The sequence below is a fragment of the Orbicella franksi genome, chromosome 5, assembly GCF_964199315.1.
Source record: "Orbicella franksi chromosome 5, jaOrbFran1.1, whole genome shotgun sequence".
Classification (NCBI taxonomy): Eukaryota; Metazoa; Cnidaria; class Anthozoa; order Scleractinia; family Merulinidae; genus Orbicella; species Orbicella franksi.
Window position 1 is genome coordinate 27,227,401 of NC_138149.1, and position 24,139 is coordinate 27,251,539.

Sequence of the window (24,139 nt, forward strand, 5' to 3'; positions counted from 1 at the left end):
TGGCGATTGATATCGATTGAATCGATGGATTTCCGATATCGATTTTTATCGATCAAGGACTACGCCTGCTTGTTTAGTTTCACTCTCTCGTAGGAACCTCTTCGCACCACATCGTGGAGGCGAGGAACTTCAATCGTCCATCTGGACCTGTCATGAGGATGACGCGTCACGCTTCGGTCCTGCGATTAAAGGTTAGTTCTAGTCACAAACTAAGCGACTTTGGGGATTTGCCGACAAAAGTAGTGGAGCAGGAACAGGTGGCTCAACAACCGGGACGTTTCGGTTTCCACGTACAGCGGACAACAATAAAACATTGATCAACCTCTTACCTTAAAACTTAAAAATGCTATATAGGTGCGTAAAACACAGCGGTCAAACGTCTGCGCATGTGCGAGCTATGGAGCAACTAAAGGCGGCCAAAACATTTTCATAACCTTGTTCTTTTCGTGGGTCATCGGCATCCTATAAATGACATTGTTCTCGTTATTTATATATTTGTTTGTGTTTTAGCTTTTACAACGAGAGCTAACAGAAATAAGAGTTAAAAATTGTTCCACCTTCTGCTTGTTGCAGGTCTTTCCTTTCCGCGGTATGTATTTTCCGCGCTTCTTGAATTGTTTACCCGCCTCGACTTTGCATTTAGTGTCCCAGTTTGTCCCCGGGTTTGTAGTTTGGAAAAGATTTTCCCACCTGGTCAAAGACCTGGTACAGGTGGTTTGGGATTGGTATTTTGGCCAGCTATACCCCATGACGATGGACAGGAACATCGTTTGTAGTTCGATTCATCTCGTTCCTGTGCTTCCGACAAATCCAGGATCCAGACGGAATCCTCCTAGACCTTCACAAAATTTTTCCAGCTCGCCTGAGCGAAGCCGAATCACTTCAATTGTCTTTTTCTTCTCCAGTTTTTTCTTCTTTTACACACCGCTTGTCGTCCGTTTCCGGCGTCACGCATCGTATGATTAATAAAAACAAACAAAAATATACTACGCCGTCGGCTCGTAGCATGACACGGGTTTTCAAGACTTATAAACGTTTTTGGTAACGCTTAAAACAAAATGGTAAATTAACAGAAAACCGGTAACTTAATTAACTTTGTGGCTGAAAAGTCTTAAGTATTCCTTTTACCTACTTTCTTTTCCTTTTACAGATTTCTATGAACTTTTCAATTTTTTTTGGTAAATTTTGCGTGACACCGGTTGTTTCCCATGTTTTCATTTAAATGTTTGCGCGGGAAATTGGCGCGCAGCGGCCAAAAATATATCCATTCGCGCATGCCCGACGTTTGACCGCTGTGTTGGTACGTAACGACGTCGGAACATGGACTTGTATTTCTTTCAGAACCAACAAGTATATAGCGTTACAGTAGCAAAGGAAAAAACATAGAAAAGGAAAGAGACTGTAAATCTAAGCAATGTTTAACATCCTTAAGTCCTGTAAGCGAGACATAAAGACAATTTGTTAGTTTGAAGCTACGAAGGAAAAGAACACTAAAAAAGGTGGCTATGTTTACAGATGATTTCCAATCCGTACTGCGCAGTATCGGCACCTTAATGTTTATAGCAGAGCTCCTGCGCGCCGAAGGCGCGCGAGCGGAGCCCCATACCTTAGAAAATTTGGTAACCTTTGGTCACGTGACTGTCCGTGCGTACGTACGTACGTCCGTCCGTCCTTACGCCTATGCCTTGAAAACTAAGAGAGTAGCACCATTACCATAGCTACATCTTTGATTTTGGGCGACCACGCTATTGTTAATTGACAGCTGTCACAACAAGCTATCCGCTGACCAGTATCATGTGACTACATCACGGGCTCAGGTTTAGAGCTCGTCGAGATTGTGTGTTTTCTAAAGTTTTTTTTTTTTTGTTTTTTGTGTTTTTTTTTGTGTGTTTTTTTTTTTGTTTTTTTTGTTTTTGTTTTTGTTTTTTTTTGACCGCTGACCAGTTACTGGTTAGATTGGATCACGGGCTCAAGTCACGTTATTTCTTTGGGGGAGAAGGAAGGAGTACTCGCAAATGTAAAACTTTATTTCTACAGGGTGCCCATTCAGCTTCAAGGCTGGTATCCATAGGGGCCTTGTAGATATAAAATTAATTAAATATCTATTTATAGCATTAATTAAATTGTACTGTATATTAGAAATATAAGAATGTAAGAATACTATGCTATGCTTATGCTACTAATTTATTATCCTCTCTTTCATACCAGATCATCTCTAGGATAGTTGAAGTAAAGCGTTGTTCAGTGCCGGAGTTGTAACGTTTGACAGTTACGTGATCGTAACTGAACGTTACTTCACTCTTACATAGTTCATAAACTACACACCGCCTATTTCTTAATTTCACATCTTTTGATAGGAAAGTGCATTCCTTGAGAAGAATGCAAAAAGGAGGGTGACATGGGGGGGGGGGGGGGGGTTCTGAACACCGCAACACCGAAAAAAAAAAATTAACGAACACCGCATCACCGCAAGAAAAGTCAACGAAACACCGTCACCGCAACACGTATTTTTAGCGCCATGATTCGAGTGTACACTTACCGTAATACTTTATACCTCAACAATTTTCCACAAAATAAGCACATCACAACCCTTTTCATTGCGCATATGTCGATACTGCTGATGCCTGTAAATCAGTTTTCTTGCTCTTGTGAAGAAATCTTGCGCGAAGCTAGGAAGCTGACGAAGAAAAGAGAGAGGAGCCTCGAGAGATGGCCTTTACCCCAGATCCCTCTCTTCTTTTACTTCGCTCACTTTTCTTGGTGTATAAACTCACGGACTGAACCCCTATCTGGACTGAAAGTGTTGCTTTCCGGAGCTAGCTGCGTTTGCGTTCGATATCGATAATCGTTTGAAAAAAATAGCTAGAAGGTCAAGCGAAGCGGGTATAGACCGGTATCAGAATGACCTCTAGACGAAGTCGAATAGCAAAAGGAGAAAAAATAGTAAACGTGTGTAAGTTACAAAGCTTCCTTAGCTTAGAAAGCCTTCTTTCTTCCCTGCCGACACGACATCTGAATATATTTTGTGGCCGGTAGTTTTGGCCGCCTTTTCCTTTTTTCGTAGGAAAAAGCTGGGCAGTCAATAATACATTATATTCGGCCTTGGCGTTTCCAGAATTTCCAGGATTGTTTCTGTCCTCGCTCCTCCACGTGTCTACCGAACAGTGAACTCTGGGTGGCAGAAGTCGAGTTACTTGTCAAGTTACGTATAAATGAAAACAGCTCCGGATTGGCAGCCGAAGCATATTGAAGGTTGACTAGAAAGTGATGGTCTGTATTTTGTTACAAATTATTAACCTCAATGGTACTTGTTTGTCATAAATTAGCATGGATTACGAAGTTTGGTCAAATTTAGGTTTGAGAAAGGTAAATCAAAACACCACAGCACCGCAAACAATTTGATTTCACCGAACACCGCGGCTTGAAAAACACAAACATTGCACACCGTAGGGTTTGAGATCACCGCAACATCGCAAGTTGAGATTTTATTCACCGTATCACCGCAATAAAAAAAAAAAAACATCAACACCGCAACAACTTAAATCCCCATGTCCCCCTCATGACTTAATACTTTAGTCAAGATCAGACTCTGTCACTTCAAGGAAAAAAAAATACCGGCCACTCTTAGCCGAGTCATATCATGTTTGCGAGATGTTTGTTTACTTATTTAAAGTGCCTATGAAGTAAAAAATAATTGCCGCTTATTTGACAGGCTTTTCAAAGTAAAGAAGAATGGCGTTTTCCTTTTTGGAATATCTTTTTTCGTTCTAGAGATATTTCCGTTTTTGTATTATGCAAATGAGGAAAGTGATGACGTCATAGGTGGTTCCACTTGAACAGTAAAACACTGAATCAAGAATATCTCTAGAAATATTGGAGCAGTGTTCTTCAAACTTGGCACCACAAATGTACATCACAAAAGAAACAGAATGACACCTTCTGTGTTGTTGCCATGGCAACACTTTTGGCTCCAGTCTCTTTCTGTGAAAAACCAAATATGCCAATTTGCGACTCTTCGAAAAGGGACAGAGGGTCTTGCTCGGAACACACGTGATTCCCATATTGTCTTAACTCTCCCCATTAGATTGTTGGGAGTGGATGATCCTTGTTTAAGATAAAATCTGGTAATGTTAGTTTTAATTAAAACAGGACCAGCGGCATAACTGTTGTCATGGTGACGGCACAACGGGTGTCATTTTGATTCTTTTGTGATTTACATTTCAGGTGCCAAGTTTAAAGAACACTGCTTTAATATTTCTAGAGATATTCTTGATTGAGTGTTGAACTGTTTTAGTGGAACCACCTATGACGTAATCACTTATAATACAAAAACGTGAATATCTCTAAAACGAAAAAAGATATTCCAAAAAGGAAAACGCCATCCTTCTTTACTTTGAAAAGCCTTTCAAATCAGCAGCAATTATTTTTTACTTCATAGGCACTTTAAGCAGTGTTTTCGTCGAACAGCAATCAAGTCCAACTTAAGTGCTTATTTAATTTATTTAAAGATTTATTTGAGAAATAAAAGTGACAGCCGATGCATATTGAAGATTGACTAGAAAGTGATGGTCTGTATTTTGTTACAAATTATTAACCTTAATGGTACGTGTTTGTCATAAATTAGCATGGATTAACGAAGTTTGGTCAAATTTAGGTTTGAGAAAGGTAAATCAAAACACCACAGCACCGCAAACTATTTCATTTCGCCGAACACCGCGGCTTGAAAAACACAAACAACGCACACCATGGGGTTTGAGATCACCGCAACACCGCAAGTTGAGATTTTTTATTCACCGCATCACCGCATTAAAAAAACATCAACACCGCAACACCGCAAATCCCCATGTCCCCCTCAAAAAGGTAACTCATGAAAAAGTGAATGTATATGAAAACAAAAGAACGAAAGTTTGAGTCAGCTAGACGTTGTTTACATTTTTCTTAATCAGCATACGACTTTCGTTAGCGAAGGTAGAATGCTCCAGATTAATCACAACCGTCCCAAGTTCACGTCTCGAGAAAGCGTTCGGGCTATCTTTGCCATCACTGTTATCGTCTTATGAACGGAATACAGTGATGGCAAAGAAAGCCCAAATCGGCAGAGATCACAAAAAATCACAACGGACACACAAGAAATGAGTAAGTTTTATTAATCTTACGTGTAAAATGTTCATAATTGACCGTATTTCGTTCCCAATACATTCCCTTATAAATTGTTCAAATTTTCAACGGCTCCTGGCGTGACGTAACGCTGCGTCAGTTCAGAATCACTAAGCATCATACCGCCCTGGACTCACACAACGTGCACTTAACGCTTTCATGAATAAACTCGCAGTACGTGTCTGAGAATTCATTTATTTTTAGCTTTTCTCGAGACGTGAGCTTGGGACGCCGGTGGATTAATTGACTGCAAATCTGGTATTCTTTTAGCTCGATCAAAAACTGAAACACTCATGATGCTAATGTAGCAAATATAATTGGGTTTGTTGAGGCTTGAAATTATACATTCTCCATTATACGCATGTACAAAATGTCACCCACGATCAACGCATTATTTCAGGCCTGAACGGGATCCCAACCCATCACCTCTGCGATACCGGTGGAGTGCTCTACCAACTGAGCTATCAAGCCAACTGTGCTGGTCATATTGTGAAGAATACATGTGAATATACCCGGCATAGTCAATCGAATCCAATCGAACTGTATTTCAATCGAACTCAAACGACCTAAATCGAACTCAATCCATGGATTGAGTTCCATTGAGTTCGGCAATCGAACCAAATCGAAATCACACAAAAATAATTGGACAATCGAACTAAATCGAACTTTTAATTTCTAAAGTCATGATATTGGATTTGTGAGCGTTCTAAATCGGGTTTTGACGCCGTTTTGAATGGCATTATTCAACAGTTTTGTTAACTTTCAATTCGTTTCTAAGTATAGTTTGTACGTGATGATAGATTGACCTAAATTAAAGAAGCTTTTATCAGAGCTAAACGTAGAAAGAAAACATTTCATGCTAAATTCCTCAATACTGAGCGCCAGAAGGCACAATCAATACCTTCTGCTGAGAAATATAACCGATCTTATAATGATCTTAAGTATGAAACACTGTTTGTTTAGTAGCACTCTGTCATAGGAACACTTCGTGGAGGCGACAAACTTCAATTGCATCCATCAGAGCTATCATCAGGATGTCAGACCTTTGGTCCTGCGATTAAAATGCAGTTCTTAAGAAAAACAAGTGACTTTGGCGATTTGCCAAACAAAAGTAGCGGAACAGGAACTGGTGGCTCAACAACCGGGAGATTTCGGTTTCCTTGAACATTCCACAACAATGAAACATCGATCAACCTCTTCCGTTAGAGCTTAAATCGCTATATGGAACATGGAGTTGTACTTCAACCAGAATTAAGATGCCCTGCGCCTAAGAAACGACCGATGATTTCCGGCTAAAAAATGAAATCGGCCGATTTTTATCTCCCAAGTAGAGGTTACCGAATACTATTTAAAAATGAATTTCTTTTGTTTCAGTTTCGCTTTAAACCAAAAACATTGAGCCGCAAACTTTTTCCGTCTGATAGCAGCAAAATCAGACCGAAAATAAGCCCCCGCAAAAAACTGTTCAGAAATTACTATCGCAAAGCAAAATAATGAGAAAACTACACAGTGTTGAAGAAAAAGGCCTTTTAATGCAATATCATTCGATAAACATCAAAAAACTGCCGAAGCGATTAAAAAATAAAGTTTCAAATATTGCATACTAAATTAGATGGAGCGTTGGAGCTGATTTTAAAATAATTATTTCTCAAAAGTTCAACGCTTTTGAAAGCAATCGCAGTGATGAATTAGACATTGGAGGGATATACATCACGTTTCTGGAAAAACATTTTTCGGCCAAAGTATATTGACCTTGTACAAAGCGTTCAAAGTTACCGTGTTTACCGTTGTCCTGCTACTTCGGCGAAACACTTCTCTTTTGCCAATACGGCCGTGGATAGCGTGTTAAACGCCACTTTAAACCTTGCTAGGCATTCAAAGACCATCCTAAGTAGAAGGACGTAGAATTAAAAGAGAAAGGAAGATGAAAAATACGCAGAAAAAGAAAATAACTCGAAATTAGCATCTGCTAACGAAAGTTGAATCTGGAAAATGTCGTCGCGTGACAGCGGCCATTGACGTCATTTGTCACGTCAAGTCGCAAGAGCGTGGGAAAACGAGTCTGCAATGTCCTTCGGGCGGTCAGCGGCTGGGGATCCAGTCGTGACCCCATAACTCAGATAACGCTGCGGCCAAAACGGTGTGGCGGTTGGGGAAGTTTTCTTTTTGAGTGACCATCATTTGTGAAAAATAACATAACAATGTTCCACTAAACGTTTTCTGGCCGTGAAATATAGTTTTCCTATTTGTGCATTTGTTTGGATTCCGCCGCTATTTATACAAATGATGTCAATGGCCGCTGTCACGCGACGACATTTTCCAGATTCAACTTTCGTTAGCAGATGCTAATTTCGAGTTATTTTCTTTTTCTGCGTATTTTTCATCTTCCTTTCTCTTTTAATTCTACGTCCTTCTACTTAGGATGGTCTTTGAATGCCTAGCAAGGTTTAAAGTGGCGTTTAACACGCTATCCACGGCCGTATTGGCAAAAGAGAAGTGTTTCGCCGAAGTAGCAGGACAACGGTAAACACGGTAACTTTGAACGCTTTGTACAAGGTCAATATAGTTTGGCCGAAAAATGTTTTTCCAGAAACGTGATGTATATCCCTCCAATGTCTGATTCATCTCTGCGATTGCTTTCAAAAGCGTTGAACCTTTGAGAAATAATTATTTTAAAATCAGCTCCAACGCTCCATCTAATTTAGTATGCAATATTTGAAACTTTATTTTTTAATCGCTTCGGCAGTTTTTTGATGTTTATCGAATAATATTGCATTAAAAGGCCTTTTTCTTCAACACTGTGTAGTTTTCTCGTTATTTTACGTGGCGATAGTAATTTCTGAACAGTTTTTTGCGGGGGCTTATTTTCGGCCTGATTTTGCTGCTATCAGACGGAAAAAGTTTGCGGCTCGATATTTTTGGTTTAAAGCGAAACTGAAACAAAAGAAATTCATTTTTAAATAGTATTCGGTAACCTCTGCTTGGGAGATAAAAATCGACCGATTTAATTTTTTAGCCGGAAATCATCGGTCGTTTCTTAGGCGCAGGGCCTCTTAATAAGTATATAGCGTTGTAATTCATTTTAAAACTTAGAAAAGAAAAGAGACCGGCAATCTGAGTAATCGGAAATGGAAATAAATAAACAATACACTGTTCGGCTAAACTGTAAACTGTTGGGTTTGTACCAGTTACGTCCCGTAAGCGAGACAAAGAAACAACCAGCTGGTTTAAAGCTACAAAGGAAAAGAAGACTCATGAAGATGGCTATGTTTAAAGTTCTGCTTATAATTTATCGTCATCTCTGTAATACCGGATCATCTTTAAAATAGGTAAAGTAAAGTGCTGTTCAGTACATACATACATACATACACACATACATACACACATTTTTATTTTTGTTTTCAAGTTAAAATTACAATTATAACATGCCCGCGGATAGCTGAGCTAATCTAGGCGGGTCATGTTTACACGAATTATTAATGTACAACTAGGTACAACTAAAATACAACTGAAGGCAACAAGAGAACCAAAGAGACTAAAATTGATAACAATGACTAGAGACAACTAATAAACTAACGGTATTACAAATAATAACTAGACGCTCTAAGAGCATTTACTCGGGCTTCGTACCACAGTATCAAATCGTACTTTACGAAAACGCGTATTGGACACAATAAAAGCAAATTAAATAATCAGGATATTTTAGCACAAGAGTCCCGCTTAGATATCTACCATTCAAGTTGCTTCGTTGAGTATCCTCCTCATCCTATCGCAAGTTGTGAGTTTAAACCATTTTGGTTCAAGAATGAAGCACACCTGCCTTCGCATTGATGGAGAAGTTGTTTGCATAGAATTTTCGAGGCCTTTTTACAACTTACGGTGATTACTTTTTACATGCTAGCAGATATTGTACGAAGTTTGTTTGCTGGTCGTGGCGATCCGAGTAAATTGTGTAGCTGAAGATCTTTGCCGTGTTGCGATCTTAAACCCTTTCCAACAGTCATATCTCCTTTGGATAGCGAATAATCCCTTTCGAGAGAGCCAAAACGAATCATGATATATTCCTTCGCGAAAACAACAGTCCTGTGACTACGCTCAAATTGCATTGCACATAATTTGCATAAACTTTCAAGTTGTGTATTTTGGGGATAACTTCCAAGAATTTGCGACCCTTAACGCAGTTTATGAAGAAATATTCAAGCTACATATTTTTGTTGAATCAAGGGAGGAGTATTTTTAAAAAGGACTCTCATTTATAACGGAAGATGCGACATTCTGTTTTGCTATTTATTTTGGTTTCATGCTCGTCTAGTTCAGGTCACGCAGCATGATTTTCTTTTGCAGTCAGACACAGTTTTCTAAAAGAATTGGCGATTGCTAAGACTGGTAAATATATTTGAACTACTAGCGAAATAACTGGCTAAACTATCGTCAATGCAGATTTTCCCTAGGATTTGGCAAGAACATTGCAAACTTCCACTTGTGTTTCTATAACTCGATAGAAACATGGTACATGTTTTCTATTTCTTAAATAGGATTGGATATATTCCACGGTCGCTTATTGACCTCTGTTCAGAAAAGAATGTCAGGAAACGTGATAATTGATAAAATATGAGTGAGAGGTCAGACTTGTTCTTGGGGGCTTGTTTTATGGTAGTCTTCCGTTGAAGTCGCACGAAACGCTCCTCGCCGAGGAAGCGTTGAGAGACGACAGGAGACTATAGAATAAAGCGATTTAAAAAGGAGTTAAATAAACCGGCTAGATCTAGCTAGTTTTAAAAGAGATCCAGCTTGATATGGTTCAGGTTATGTTGTCACTTGTAACATTTCTCACGGAACTTATTATGCATGAATAACTCAAAATGATGACTATTTTTATAATTTTTCTGCTTGCAGTCATGCATTATGAGAGTCAGTGATCTTGCCCATCAAGATCAAAACATTCACAAATCATCACTTTTTAAATTTTGGTCTTCCACACAAGATAAACCTGAGTACATTTTAAGAAATCTTGATCAGTGAAAACTGCAGCACGTGCTCCGCACTAAATCAGAATCCATGGCACTTGAGTTGGGCGTAGATAAAATCAGGAACACGGTACACTCCCTAACATCACGAGACACGCGGGGACACTAAAAAAAAAGACATGAAAAAAAAAAAAAAAAAAGTTAAATAAGTCTATAGATGATCTTTACTCAACGCAGGTTATTATCATGTAGCCACAGTTTGCCTGCATGTGTACTTTTTACAGTAAAGGAGCTCTTTACGGTTAGTTGCTCTCCTATCGCGACTTTTTCCTCGCAATTTGTTCTAAGAGCATATATCCGCTTGAGGAGAGCCTGAGTCGTGCAAAAATAGCTATCATTATAATTTGAAATCTCGTCGTCTTCTGTCAGGTCAGACTTGCGGCTATTTCCACTCTTGTTTCAGTGCTGAAAAGGGAAGTAGTTTACGCTTTAAGACCTCTGTTCAATATACATAGCTTAAGCATTTGTCACTATTCCGGCATGTTAAATAATTGGTTCATGCTTAGCGTGCGGTATATCGAGTTATTGATGAACGCGGAAAGTTTGGAGAGCACGAAAGAAGCGTACGTCGGAGTTGTTCGAGGCGATAGCCGAGAGCAATTCTAGCTTCGTGAGTACTTTTCAAACTTCCCAAGTGCATCAATATCTCGATATACGCACAGCTAAAAGCGTGAACCAATTTCCCGTTCTGTATATCGAAAGAATCACATAATATGTGTTTGTCTGAACGCCGTCTTTTATAACATGGCGACAACAACATAGGCGCTAAAACATGTTTTATTTGTTCTCACAGTGCACGGTGAAGGAAACAAAGGTCATTAGGATCCTAAGAGCGTTTTCCTCGGGCTCGGTATTGCAACATCAAATCGCACTTTACAAGCTTATTGAACACAGTAAAAACAAGTAGAAGAATCAGGATATTTTACCACAAGAGTTACGCTTTGATATTTACTATTTAAATTGCTTCGTTGAGTGTCCTCTTCAGTCCAATTGCGCGATGTTTGTAGAATTCACCCGAGCATAGCCGGGTTTTCCGTCACTGCAGTCAGGTGGAAAACGGTCGACTTTTTGCGACTTCGGCATTCTTGTTCCGCGCTGACAAAAAGTCGACTACTGGAGATAGGATGTCCGCGAATTACCGTTGCTAATCGTATTCCAGTGCCTTGCAGTTCACAGTTGTTTTAAGTTTCGCTTATCCAGTCAGAACCCACTTTAACAATTTTTGCTATCAAGCAAACCTAGTGACCCTTTTCGTGTTTCAGCCAAGTTGACAATTTGACTGGCTTCTTAGAGCAGCTATCACCGTACGTCAGTCGTGAGTGAAATAACTATGAGTTAGAGAATATGGAGGCCTCACAAAAGTTTCCTTTTCAAGTAGTTTTCGTCATCGTTTGACAATATAGGTTCTAAATGGCAGACTATGTTCTCAATTCTACGTAAAGGCTTTCTAACAATTTCTGCTAAAACGCCGTCGCGTAGAAAGTAGAGACGACGGGGTGTTGATGCTAGAATAACATATCGTGGCACTACAACGTTGGGTTGATTATCAGATTGATTTCAGCTTTTTTCTCCTTTGTTGATTAAGTTGATAATGACTTTCAAAGACCTTTATAATTACGTATCCATAGAACGTAGACGTAAAGTGTAAATGTCAGGGATTTGAATTTAAGGCGATTAAAATAACAAAAAAAAACCCTCATACTGAAGGGCTCAGCCGACATGGTATTTTAATCATTCTATTTAACTTGTTTTTTTTAAACATTGATGTATTTTTATTTTGCAAACTACTTAGTAGTTTGCAAATTAAAAATAACAACAATACCATTTATCCATTTATAAAATACCATTTATCTGTTTGTTTTGACTTATTTGCGTTGAAATATTTGTGAAGTCGCCCTTTTTAAAATGTTAAATTGGCAAGAACATAAACGTGTCATCCTGACAGACGGTTGACCTTTTTCGACTTACTGAAGCGGAGCGAAGAAAGTGCACTTCCAGAGATGCTTCAACATAATTATGCAATCCTATAAGGTGAACGAACACAGTTTTTGATACCTGTGTTTCATTCACCTTTTTCTCTAAAACCCTTAATCCTTTGCTAGCCAAAAATGGCAACACGCAAGTTAAAAACACAAACTTCAATTTTTAAGCTGACTTATGCGCCGTTGCATGCCTTAGCTATCCGGTTTTCGGCTCTTGTTTCACGCGCACACTGAAAAGTGGGAATTAAGGTAAGCTACTTTAATTTAGAACTTGACAGTATTTATACTTCCTAAGAAGGATCGTAAATATGCGAACTTAGCTTCCTAGGCAGACGCTCTTAGGATTCGTCACGGGAAATTTGTCAGCCACTTCGCATATTTGCTAGCCAATTTCAGATAAGACTGAAGCTTTGTAATGATTTTTCCCCTTGGAGCAAGGTTTCTTAAGTGTTACATATGGTTAGCACTCGAGTTCCAATCCAGTGGATCCCAAAGTTCGATTTTAGGATCCGTCGGCTTTTTCTGTTTTTTTTTTTTTTTTTTTTTTTTAAACCAGTGGTCCTTTTTTTTTCTTTTACCCCTTTTCTCGGTGAAGAACATCCATGTACTTATTTTAGGTTTGAAACCAATAAGAACACCGTTTTGATGTTACGCGACCTTGCTGTTTCGCATAATAGAATCGTATACGATGGCTTCCATGATGTGTGTATGTAATTCATAAAAAAAAATCCTTGATTTCTCTGAAGATCTTTCGCAGCTACACTGCGAGCATAGTCGCTTCGACCTTATTCACCACCTATTGTGATTTGTCAAATACCCGGGCACTTGACCTAGCGGCGCTGAGTCGCGTGAAGCAGACAGCTTTCGTCTTCAGGCGACAAGCAAAACATGTTTGGCAAGGTAGAGTGGCTCAATCGAGAATGGGTAAATCCATCGGAGCAATGCAGTTCATGTAGTGCAGCTCTTCTTGTACCTCATGTCGTATGCACCAAAAGTCATTCCAGATTCAGATACAAACAAACTGGAAATAAGGCACAATTCATTGGTTTTCCTCCTTATTTTTTCTTTAAAAAAACTGCTATTGACGAGTATTGCCAGAAGTCAATTAAGTAACTAGAGTAACCCGTGAGCCACACATGTCCGCAATGTGCACATGGTATTTAAATCACTGCATTTAATTTGTTTGTTTAAGTAGTTTGCAAGGGAAACATAACAACAATGATTAAAAACTTTAAAAATGCCATTTATTTGTTTGTTTGACTTTTTTTCGTTGAAATATTAGTGAAGTCGAACTTTAAACATTGCAAGGGCATAAAGGTGTCTTCCCGATCGACAGTTGAATTTTTTCGAGTTTTTTCACGCCGAGGAAGCGTACGTTGCGAGACGACGGTGATGCTTCACCGCATTGCAAACAGGGTAGAATTTACGAAAGCCTTTCGCTTCCATAGGCGACTGTCAAGTTAGAAACACAAAATATTTTTTCCGCAAAAGCTTTTCGCCTGTTGTAATAACTCTGGAAAAAGTTCTAAAAGGAATTTACAACATCGTGGCGTCTCATTTTACACTCGCAGTCTTTGTGGTTCAGTGTGAGATTTGAAAGAAAGTTGTATTCGCTCGGGGGCTGCAATGATTTTACTTAATGAAGCAAGCTATCTAACTCTCCAGTCTCTCACAGATCACACAAGAAGAAAAAGAAAAAAAACAAAACGGTGGCACCCCAGCTAACTACACCGTAGTTCGATTTTTCTACATGGATTGTTTCTTCGTGCACGAGCTTCATTATTTGCAGATGTTTTGTCATTGTCGCGTAATCTGCAAGCAGACTATGAAGTTAACCTGATCAAAAGGGCTTATTAAGTGATGACGCAGTCAGAGCTTATAAGTTGGCACGCATCGCATTCTTTTGAATAGGCAGCGTAGAACTTTTGTCGCGCTGCGCTTATGTCGCGCACGACTCGCCGCTCTGTGGGAGGGAAATACAGTCTGGGAGGTAGTAAATAAGCACTGTGTGAGCATTGTATGAGCACTGAAATATCTGAACTGAACTTATGTGTGTGGGAAACGCGATAGCTCAAGGTTCTACATTAAATTTACGTATTGGTGAGCTTTGTTTAGGGCTGAACTAAACATGTTTGTGGGCTGATATATTTGTGAAATTTAACTAGAATTGAAGAAAAACATTGAAGAAGTTTGCTGTGAAAGCAGTTGAGATAGCAGAAAGCAATGGAGAATAGTGTACGTAACGAAAAAGTGAGCTAGCGGAAGTTTTTTTCTTGATCAGAATTGATTAATGTAGCTTGGATTATGGTGATTTGGTTAACGTCGGTTCACAAACTGCTGTTTATTAAAATTCCTTGAAAACTCTACAAACACCGTGAGAACTAAAATAAAAGATACAAATAAACTACACATTAGCTTGCGAAAATAACAGGATATAAATACATTTCAAATACTGCGAAAGTTACAAAAGTGAAAGGAGAAAACTTAAGATCGATTTACAGTAACGGTAAAACGATGTCGTATACAACTTGACTTTATCTAAAACCTTAAGAGTTAAATTTACAATTCACAAGCGATGGAACTGAACTTAAACGACTAAAGATACAAACTGCTTACATAAACAAACTAAAATAGCGTAAAAAATAATTACCTTGGTGCTGCCTTGATCACCAGAACAATGATAAACTTGGAGAAACTTGTTAACTTGCGGTGAATTAACAGATCTTGCGTCAACTGATCTTGCTAACGAAAAAACTACTCTTTTATAACGCTAGTTGGGTGTCGCGGCGCTACGCGTGTGCTTTTGCGACACCACAGAACTTACTAGAAAGACCTAGGAAAAGGGGTAGCGTACACGCGAAACAAATACGGATGAAATAACTGAATAAACGTTCAAATAAACTTCCAATGACTAAAAAATAGTACTCTTAAAGCTACAAAGTATAGTAATTAAGCATAAAACAGCTTAAATAAGAAACCCGTTGAAAACTTGCGCAATGTTGCGCGTGCAAATTTGTTGCAGAAGCGCGCGCCGCTTCAAGTGTCTTACATCGCGCGCGCACAACTTAACTGCTGTAGCTACAATATATTTGTGAAAGTTAACTAGAATTGAAGAAAAACATTGAAGAAGTTTGCTGTGAAAGTAGTTGAGATAGCAGAAAGCAATGGAGAATAGTGTACGTAACGAAAAAGTGAGCTAGCGGAAGTGTTTTTCTTGATCAGAATTGGTTAATGTAGCTTGGATTATGGTGTCTTAAGTAGAAACAGAGCGGCATATCTGAACTGAACTTATGTGGCTGGGAGACGCGATAGGTCACGGTTCTACATTAAATTTACGTATTGGTTAGCGTTGTTTAGGGCTGAAGTAAATATATCTGGGCTGAAATAGTGGTGAAATTGTACTAGAAGAAGAGCATTGTGTGTGTGGGACACGCGATTGGTCAAGGGTGGTACATTTAATTTACGTATTGGCTAGCGTTGTTTAGGGCTGAAGTAAATATATCTGGGCTGAAATAGTGGTGAAATTGTACTAGAAGAAGAGCATTGTGTGTTTGGGACACGCGATTGGTCAAGGGTGGTACATTTAATTTACGTATTGGAGAGCTTTGTTTAGGGCTGAACTAAACATATTTGTGGGCTGAAATATTTGTGAAATTTAACTAGAATTGAAGAAAAGAATTGAAGAAGTTCCCTGTTAAAGCAGTTGAGATAGCAGAAAGCAATGGAGAATAGTGTAGGTAACGAAAAGGTGAGCTAGCTGAAGTTTTTTTCTTGATCAGAATTGGTTAATGTAGCTTGGATTATGGTGTCTTAAGTAGAAACAGAGCGGCAGTTGGGTTACACAACATTTATATTTGAAACCAGTTGAGATAGCAGGAAGCAATGGGGAATAGTGTAACGAAAAGGTCAGCTAGCTGAAGGTTTTGCTTTGATCAGAATGGGTTAATGTAGCTTAGATAATGGTCTCTTTAATGGAAAACAGAGCAGCCGTTGGGTTACACAACATTTACATGAAAGCCAAAGAATACTCAAGTCATGTGAGAGGGAAGTTCAGGTTTATACTATTGTTTATATTTTACCTGGAGGCAATGTAATGTATCTTTCAACTTTAAAAAAAAAGTAATTCGCTAAAGAGCTAATCCTTTTTGCTGTAATGAGAACAGCTTATAACTGTCGCGCATGATAAGAACACAAATTAGGTCTGGTTTGTGAAAAAACAAACAGAAGAGTCTAGAGGACGTGATTTAACCCTGACAGGATTTTGAGCTGAAAACCATTCACAATGGAAAACAGGTTTTTTTTGTAATAAAACAAAAGGTTTACAGTAGTGATAATGAATTCAAGTTACAATTTATTTGCAGTTTTTAGTATTCTGTAAAGTTTTACAAATGTGGTATATTAAATTTTCTCTCAACGGAAGAGTGATTGTGATTAAACAATAGATAATGGTTTTGTCAGTGGTAAATCAATAGGAAGCTTCATTAAGAACAGGTATAAGGTTAAAACAACAAATTAATTTCCCGTGAGGTAATTAGCGTTGCCAAATGTCTGTTATTTCAAGATAAGGTGTTCATTTCAGAGAGAAACTGTGAAAATACTTTTTGTTGTTTTCAAGTTTGCGTATGTTGTTGATGTACTTTAAACAACAACTTTCACTTTATCCGGAGAGATGCAAGTTTATTCATTTCTTTGCAGCTTCTAGGATCAGCAGAAAGAGTTTATTCGCCATCCTTGGTTTCGGGGAACTAGGAACTTATCCTTTGCGGCTGTCTTTTGCAGTTTGTAGGATCCGCGGAGTATCTAATTTCAGCGTTTAAAAGAAGATTTTTATTGTGGGTTGTGCTTTATGCAATATCGGATAAATTTGCGCTCACCGGCAAACTGATAATACGAACACATCATTTATACATACAACTTTAGATCTACAAGCAAGTTGCACACGCGATAGGTCAAGGATCAACAATAAATTCACGTATTGGTGAGCGCTGTTTAGCCCGGACTTTTTGCTGTCTCAAGGTGAATTCAATTGAATGAGCACTGTCAGAGCAGTGTATGAGCACTGAAATATCTGAACTTATCTGTGAAACGTGAAATAAACTGTATTGGTGAAAGTCTGGATCCGCCATTGGATTTCTCTTGGGGACATCTATCACAATATTCTTTTACATTGTTTTATTTCATAAAAATTTTTAAGTCTCACTACCGGCCATTTCGAAAAGTAAACAAAAGGGAAAAAGGTGAATTGCATTATTAAGTTCAAAGAGGAACAATTGAACAAAGGGAACAAGTAAGCTTGGACTCTCAAAACCCAACTATGCAAAGCTACTTACAATACAGCTACTTCCTACACAGGTTGTATCTTACTTTTACTTTTAATTAAGCTTAACCATCAGCCTGTCTGTTTATGTTCCAATTTTCCTGGAACAATTTTAGAAACAGCACGTACACGTCATCGCTTCTGCATGCATTGCATGCCATTTATTTTTCGTAAGACATGAACACGCTCGAGGTTAGCTCATGGTTCGTTCACGAGTATATCAATGTATCAGCAAACATAAATCCAGATCTGGTCTGAGTTGTTCAAAAATTAAAGGTGATATTGCTTGTTTACCATTTACCCAAATTATTATACATTGTAGTCGCCATCTGTCTTCTCATAGGCTAAAAGCCTACAGTTAATTCTGGGAAACAGCGCAACTTACAGATTATTCACTAATCTGCTATCCGTAGGTTGCGCGCGGAATGTTTGATTTCCAAGAGCAATGTCAAGTTCACGGACAGCGAAGTAAGAACATGGCTTGCCGAAAATAAACTGTGTTCGGTGCGATAATACGTTTGTCGTTGTTTTCTTTAAAACAATGTAGTGTTATGTTAGTGTTATCAGCATCAGTCTTCGGCGTCAGCTGATGAGATTTACCTCGACCTTGATTATTCCGGATATATCACAAAAAAATTCATGTAATAATTGTTTAAAATCAGGAAATTTCGGATGAAATGTAAGTGAAGATTAATTTTGTGAAAACAGGATTTCTTTAAAGGTTGGCCAAAATTCCTAAAACGGAATTTCCGAATGGAAAATGTGCGTTCCATTCGCTAGCATTTACTAATTCCAGGCCTTTTGGTTTGGATCGTCTTTAATCCTATCTTCCGAGAAAAAGTCGTGGAAATGGAACGAGCGCATCCCCGTGGAAATTTCCATTCGGGATTTAACGCATCCCGTTTACTACAACTATCAAGCGACCGCTTTTTCCGAGTAAACGATAAACAACCATTGTCTCTAGATCTCTTCCCACAGCAAATGAGTTATCTTATGGATAGCGTTGAGAGCAAGCGCTGAGCATTTCGACCACCAACACGGCACTACGAACAAACAGTTTGACCTGCAGCAATTTCTTGCCCCTTCTTGCAGCTTGCGGTAAGATTCATAAACTCTAGCGGCCTCTTGTGGTTAGAATTTCTACTTCTTGTGTTTCGAAAGTTGGGAGTAAACCGCGAAAACACGACATGTTTCGTGCTTGCGACGGCTTGCGTGTTCTTGCGGCGCAAGAACCTCTTGCGTCACTTCTCGCGCGTGCATTACTTTAGGGCTGTACTCTAGTTTAAATTTACGTATAAAGGGATAAAAATATAACCCTTTCAGTACGATGTTTTTTTTTTTTTTTTTTGTTTTTTTAATTGTCGCTCAAATCCCTGGCTCTTACAAGGGAACAAGTTTCACAGAAAAGATGTGGTTACGAGTACACTTTATTGGGGGTGCTTTGTTTGAGGGCGTCACTAAACAAGACGAAGAATAGTCCGTTTAGTAAATACAGTATTTCGCTTACGTTTCTGGCTTCTCTGATTGATCAATCCAGTGCAAGTACTTCTTCCTTGCTACAGTTTTCCATGTATTGCATGCTGCATGTGTAGCCAACTCCCTAATTGGACACAATAGAATTAGCTCAGAATCACGTACTAATTCGGTCTCCTGTTCAGGAACTTTCGGAAGGGGCAAAAAGGTGAATTTTTTGGCTGTTACAAATATAATATGCATATAAAAAGAGACCTTTGTCATGCGAGCAGTATAAATAAAATGCCTCTAGGGGAGAAAGTTAACACACAGCGATTGATCTGGAGAAGCAAGGTGAAAAGATAGACGACTAAATGGAGTACAGGGGGATTCTTCTGGCAAGTATAATTGCGAGTTATTAAGTTAACAATATAAGATATATATCGCAAAGATTTCTTAAAGTCATTTATTGCATGAGTACAAACTGGAACTGAGAGGTTAAGTGTATTTTTACTATCATAGTTAACAAAGGGAACGACTCTGCACATCTTTTGTTTTTTGTTCATAGACTTTGCGCGAGACAAAACTTTTGTCGATTAATCCACTCGAATACCAGCTCTTTATTTGAAGAACGGATATTTCTAAATAATTTGTCATGACAAATTCAATTCACCCTTGGGCGGAACGCACTGAGTGTTTTTATAGTAATTTTTCCGTGAGAGCATGAAAACTGTAAAGAGAAATATTTTGCATCAGTTTCAAATTAGAGTTAATTACGCAGTAAATTCGGTTGTTCCAGAATATCGATCGAGCCTACTTTTTTATACTATATAATTCTTTGATGTTACCTGTCTTCAAAATTTCTGACAATTGTCCTTGACCGATGGAAGGAAGTTCCCAGAGGCTTTTCGCCAGATAAAGACATTTTTTGTTTATCAACTGTGGGACTGATTGCGGCCACTGTTGGGCACTCTTTTTTCTGAAATGTCTAGATCGATGCAGTTGGTGTCTCAATGCCAAACCTGCCTTATGTTATCATCTGTGACATAAAAATTACAAGCGCTCATGACCACGCATGAAGAGAAGAGAAACTTCTTTTCAAATTAACTTATTGCTAAGGCTAATTGAAAATTCTGCTCATACAACCGCGATTTGCGCTAAAAAAAGAACTCGTAAAACGTAAAACGTTCCTTTGAATACTTAACGTATGTGGAATAATTGCAAACTTCAGTCCCGACACAAATATCGAACGAGAAAATTATGAAAGAGTACCTTTGTAAAGGTAAAAGGTTCAATCCAAAATGAAAATCTAACAAAGGAAATTGTAGTAGGACATGCAGCTCCAATAAAAACGTCATAAACGGGTGAAAGAAAGAAACCTCTGAATTTATTGTTTAGTTGAAAAGAAACTGACTATTGGTTTTAAGAGTGATTTTCTGAGAGTGTGGAGAATCGGAAGACAGTGACGAAAAATCGATTCTTCTTTTATTTCGCCAAAACATACCTTTGGGTGAACTTATTCAAGGAAAAAATAGTTTAAGGTCCCAACGATTTATTTTACGGCCAAATTGAAGAAAGTTCGAAATTTGCATATAATGGCGGTTTTCGCGGCTTAAAATGTTCAGAATTTCATGCTTCTTTACGAAAACAGCGGGGGCGTAAAAACAATCCTATGAAAACAAAACTTGGCTCAAGTATTATTTCATTGTTATACTTTAAAATCGTGTAACAAGTTTCTTGAAGTTTTGCTTGTAGCTTTTTAACGAAGGGTATTTGTACAGCCGCCATTTGTGTCTCTAATGGCAAGGAACAAAAGGCCAACTTTGACTAGTATAAATGGCCTCTGCTATATGTTATTTGGTCAAAATATCTACATTTTAAGAAACCTTGGTTATTGCTTTTTCACCCGAAAAGTTACAGCTCTGGGAATTAAAATGTTCCCCGTCAGTAAAATAAAATGTTATGACATGTAAGCGAGTTCAATGTTATGCAAATCACAAGGTTATTCTTTGGAAGTCAACGGTTTAAAATAGGAAACAACGACTCACCGTTACTTGCCTTCCTTCTGCTGCTTTAGAGGCGATTTTAACTTCCCAGTATCCTTGTGAGCTGTTCTGTAAAATATTTCCAGTAAAACAGCAAGCATAAACCGCCATAAAATTCGACAAGGTCGGCAATGTCTATATTTGAGATGAGACATGTACACTGAGTGGCACACACATTCCTGGCTGTTTTCATCGTCTTGTTCAGTCGAGAGTCCTTTAAAAATATGATAGAATAATCGCTTCAAAGCGTAGTAAATTACTTCCTCATATCCATATGCCTCATTTCGACTCATGAGTAAATAAATCAGTCCCCATACGAGGATGGACTTAACGTTAAATCTGTGAGCCCCGCTTACATTACATTGCACATTTTCCAGCGCAGGATTTTAGTCATATCCTGCACGTATTTCTTGTGGGTGTTTTGTTTTTTACACCCTGCAGTAGGATCGTACTTTGTACTACCAATATTTAGTATGAAACAAGTTCCATCTTTGTATCTTGTAGTTCAATCCTGACGAAGTCTCACTAGCAGACGAAACCGGTCGATTAATAAACTCAGTTGTACAAGATCATTAGTTGCCGCTGCGTGCTGCCCACAAGTATTTTTACTCAAGCAGTGAGGCCTGGGTTTAAATTTCGGCTCCGTTTTTTCCCTTTTTTTTTTTTTTTTTTTTTTTTTTTTCCCACGCTCAGTCATAAATCGCCGTCTGGTCTCTAAAGCGCATGCGTCACCTGTGCATTCGTAACGCACATGGAATTTGCAGGATTTTTCGTCGTGAAAAGTTAGCACGGATTCCATGATTTCTAGGGCGACGAAATCACATACAAACGAACACATCGTTCGAGGTAGACCAACACTAAAGGAGGTTAAGCGTTTTCGGAACGGGTCGGTCTGCAAGCCTTACGACAGATCAATTTACGAGCGATCATTTTGAGTGAATTTATCAAGAATCATGTTATACTAAAGGAGCCATCAACCGGGGCTAGCAACTCTTCAACTTGATAAAATGCATCTTCAGAAGCGTCATCGTATTTTTAGACGTGATCGTGAACCAGGCAGAATCCCAGCACGAACTCAAGAACGTCTGAGCAACAAGAGCAGAATTTGTTTACGAATGTATCTGTTCGAGTACACCTAAATAAAACGCTCTGAGAAACTTCGTAAAGTATAATAAAGATAAAATCTCGAACTAAACGATATTCTCTCGTTATTTTCTTGTAACAGAGTTATGTGTCTTTACAAGAGTGAAACTCATGTAGCGAATTATTGTACATTAAAGCTGAAAGAAACTAATGTATGTTGACCCCCAGCAAAACAATTCTTGCCTTGCACTGTCACGCAATCCCGGCTGACGTATTAAAAAATTTATCCGAAAACCATTTAGTGGATAAAATCAAGAAATTGTGATGTTATAGGAGATTAATAAAGATGACACTCCTCTAATTTTTAAGTCTGTGCGTTTTCCCAAGCTCAAATATTCGTCGAAATATTTTGCACAAATTTACAGAGACCAGTATGGAGCCGCTATGTTGGTGTACTTCGGCAGTACGTCAACATTGCGGCCGGAAAATAGTGTAAACATCTGGAACTTACTTTGGCTATCTAGGCGACTGATTATCTGTACTGAACAAACAAGCATTTACATAAGCACTTTTCCTAACACTTTAACTTCTGAATGGGCTAAAAATCACGAGATACGTATATGATTTCGACAAACGCGTTTGTAGGTGTATGTCACGCACCGCCATAACTATGAAATTCAAAATGTCTCGCTTGCTTGAGAAACGCAAATAACAACGACAAAGGCTAAGGAAAATAGACTGAAACGTTTGTAGGCTGATATAAAGACCTTGACTCATTTCATACCCTAAAGACCTGCAAACGAGTAAAAAGCTATTAATCGATACCAAGAAATGCAATCAAAAGCAGAATAGCTTAAGCTAAGCATATCAATTCGATTGAATTTCGTAGCACTTCAAATGCAGAACATTTAGCTCAACTGTAATATAGCTAGTACTTCTCAGTATAATGACTGCCTGGGTACACGCAGCAAAGCGTCTAGTTATTTTAAAATTTATTTTAATTTTTTTTAATATTTTAAAATTATTTTAAAATGTTAAAACATTTTAAATTATACACGGATTGGGTTCGATTGGGTTCGATTCAGTTCGATTTCCGAACTTTCGATTGACTATGCCGGGAGTTATATCTCTTGATATATTTGTTGCATCAAGCTGAAATTCTTCCTAATTATTATAAAACCCTTACCTTAAACATATTATTTTGATCTTGTGACGTGTCACGTTCTTATAACGGTAAATCGGAGAATTGGTGGTGAATTTTAATTGTAATGATTAACAAATGAGCGTTTTCGATGTAAATTTAATTTATTTACCTTGCTACGTTTAGAGTGATCTTCCTTGATTTCGTTTTTAGAAGAAATAAATGATCAAAAGTGGATTTTGCTGAATAAAAATGACTTTGACCCAATAGATTTTTTCTGCTAAAAGAGGGATGATCATCCCAAACGTTAGACTGAGGAAGGAAATGATTGACCCGCATCTGAAACTGCAGGTTTTTGTTAAATCATATTACTAGAAACCACCCCCAATAAAAGAAGCATGACCTTGCGCCTTTTATCAGAGTTAAACGTAGAAAGGAAACATCGCTTTACGTTAAATTCCTCAATACTGACCGCCAGACGTATGTTGTCAGAACGTACAATCAATACATGCTGTAGAGGAATATAACCGATCCAAGATCTTATTAGGCTCGATTTCCGCCGCTTTCTCGAGTCAGGTCTACGTTTCTCTCCGAGTTCGGGGGAGGAGCGCGGGTTCCTTTCTCGAACAGCGGCTGGTAATCGAGCCCAAGATCTTATCTGATGATCTCAAGTATGACTGCACACTGTTTGTTTAGTAGCACTCTCTCATGGGAACACTTCCTGGATGCGAAAAACTTCAGTTGCATCCATCAGAGCTATCATCAGGACGTCAGACCTTCGGTCCTGCGATTAAAATTCAATTCTTATGAAAAGCAAGCGACTTTGACGATTTGCCGACAAAAGTAGCGATACAGGAACTGGTGGCTAAACAACCGGGAGATTTCGGTTTCCTCGAACATTCCACAACAATAAAACATCAATCAACCTCTTACCT

The 24,139-nt window shown here is 38.5% G+C and overlaps 1 protein-coding gene and 1 long non-coding RNA gene across 2 annotated transcripts in view; both read right to left on the reverse strand.

The window, feature by feature from the left end:
* LOC145487667 (uncharacterized) overlaps positions 1 to 24,139 on the reverse strand; it is a 323,332-nt gene that overhangs the window by 114,245 nt on the left and 184,948 nt on the right. The gene's annotated exons all lie outside the window — the stretch shown is intronic.
* LOC145487670 (uncharacterized) lies at positions 18,921 to 21,176 on the reverse strand. Its single transcript, XR_014049437.1, has 2 exons — positions 20,984 to 21,176; positions 18,921 to 19,083 (listed from the first exon to the last, which is right to left on the reverse strand). It is a non-coding gene; the product is annotated as an uncharacterized LOC145487670 (long non-coding RNA).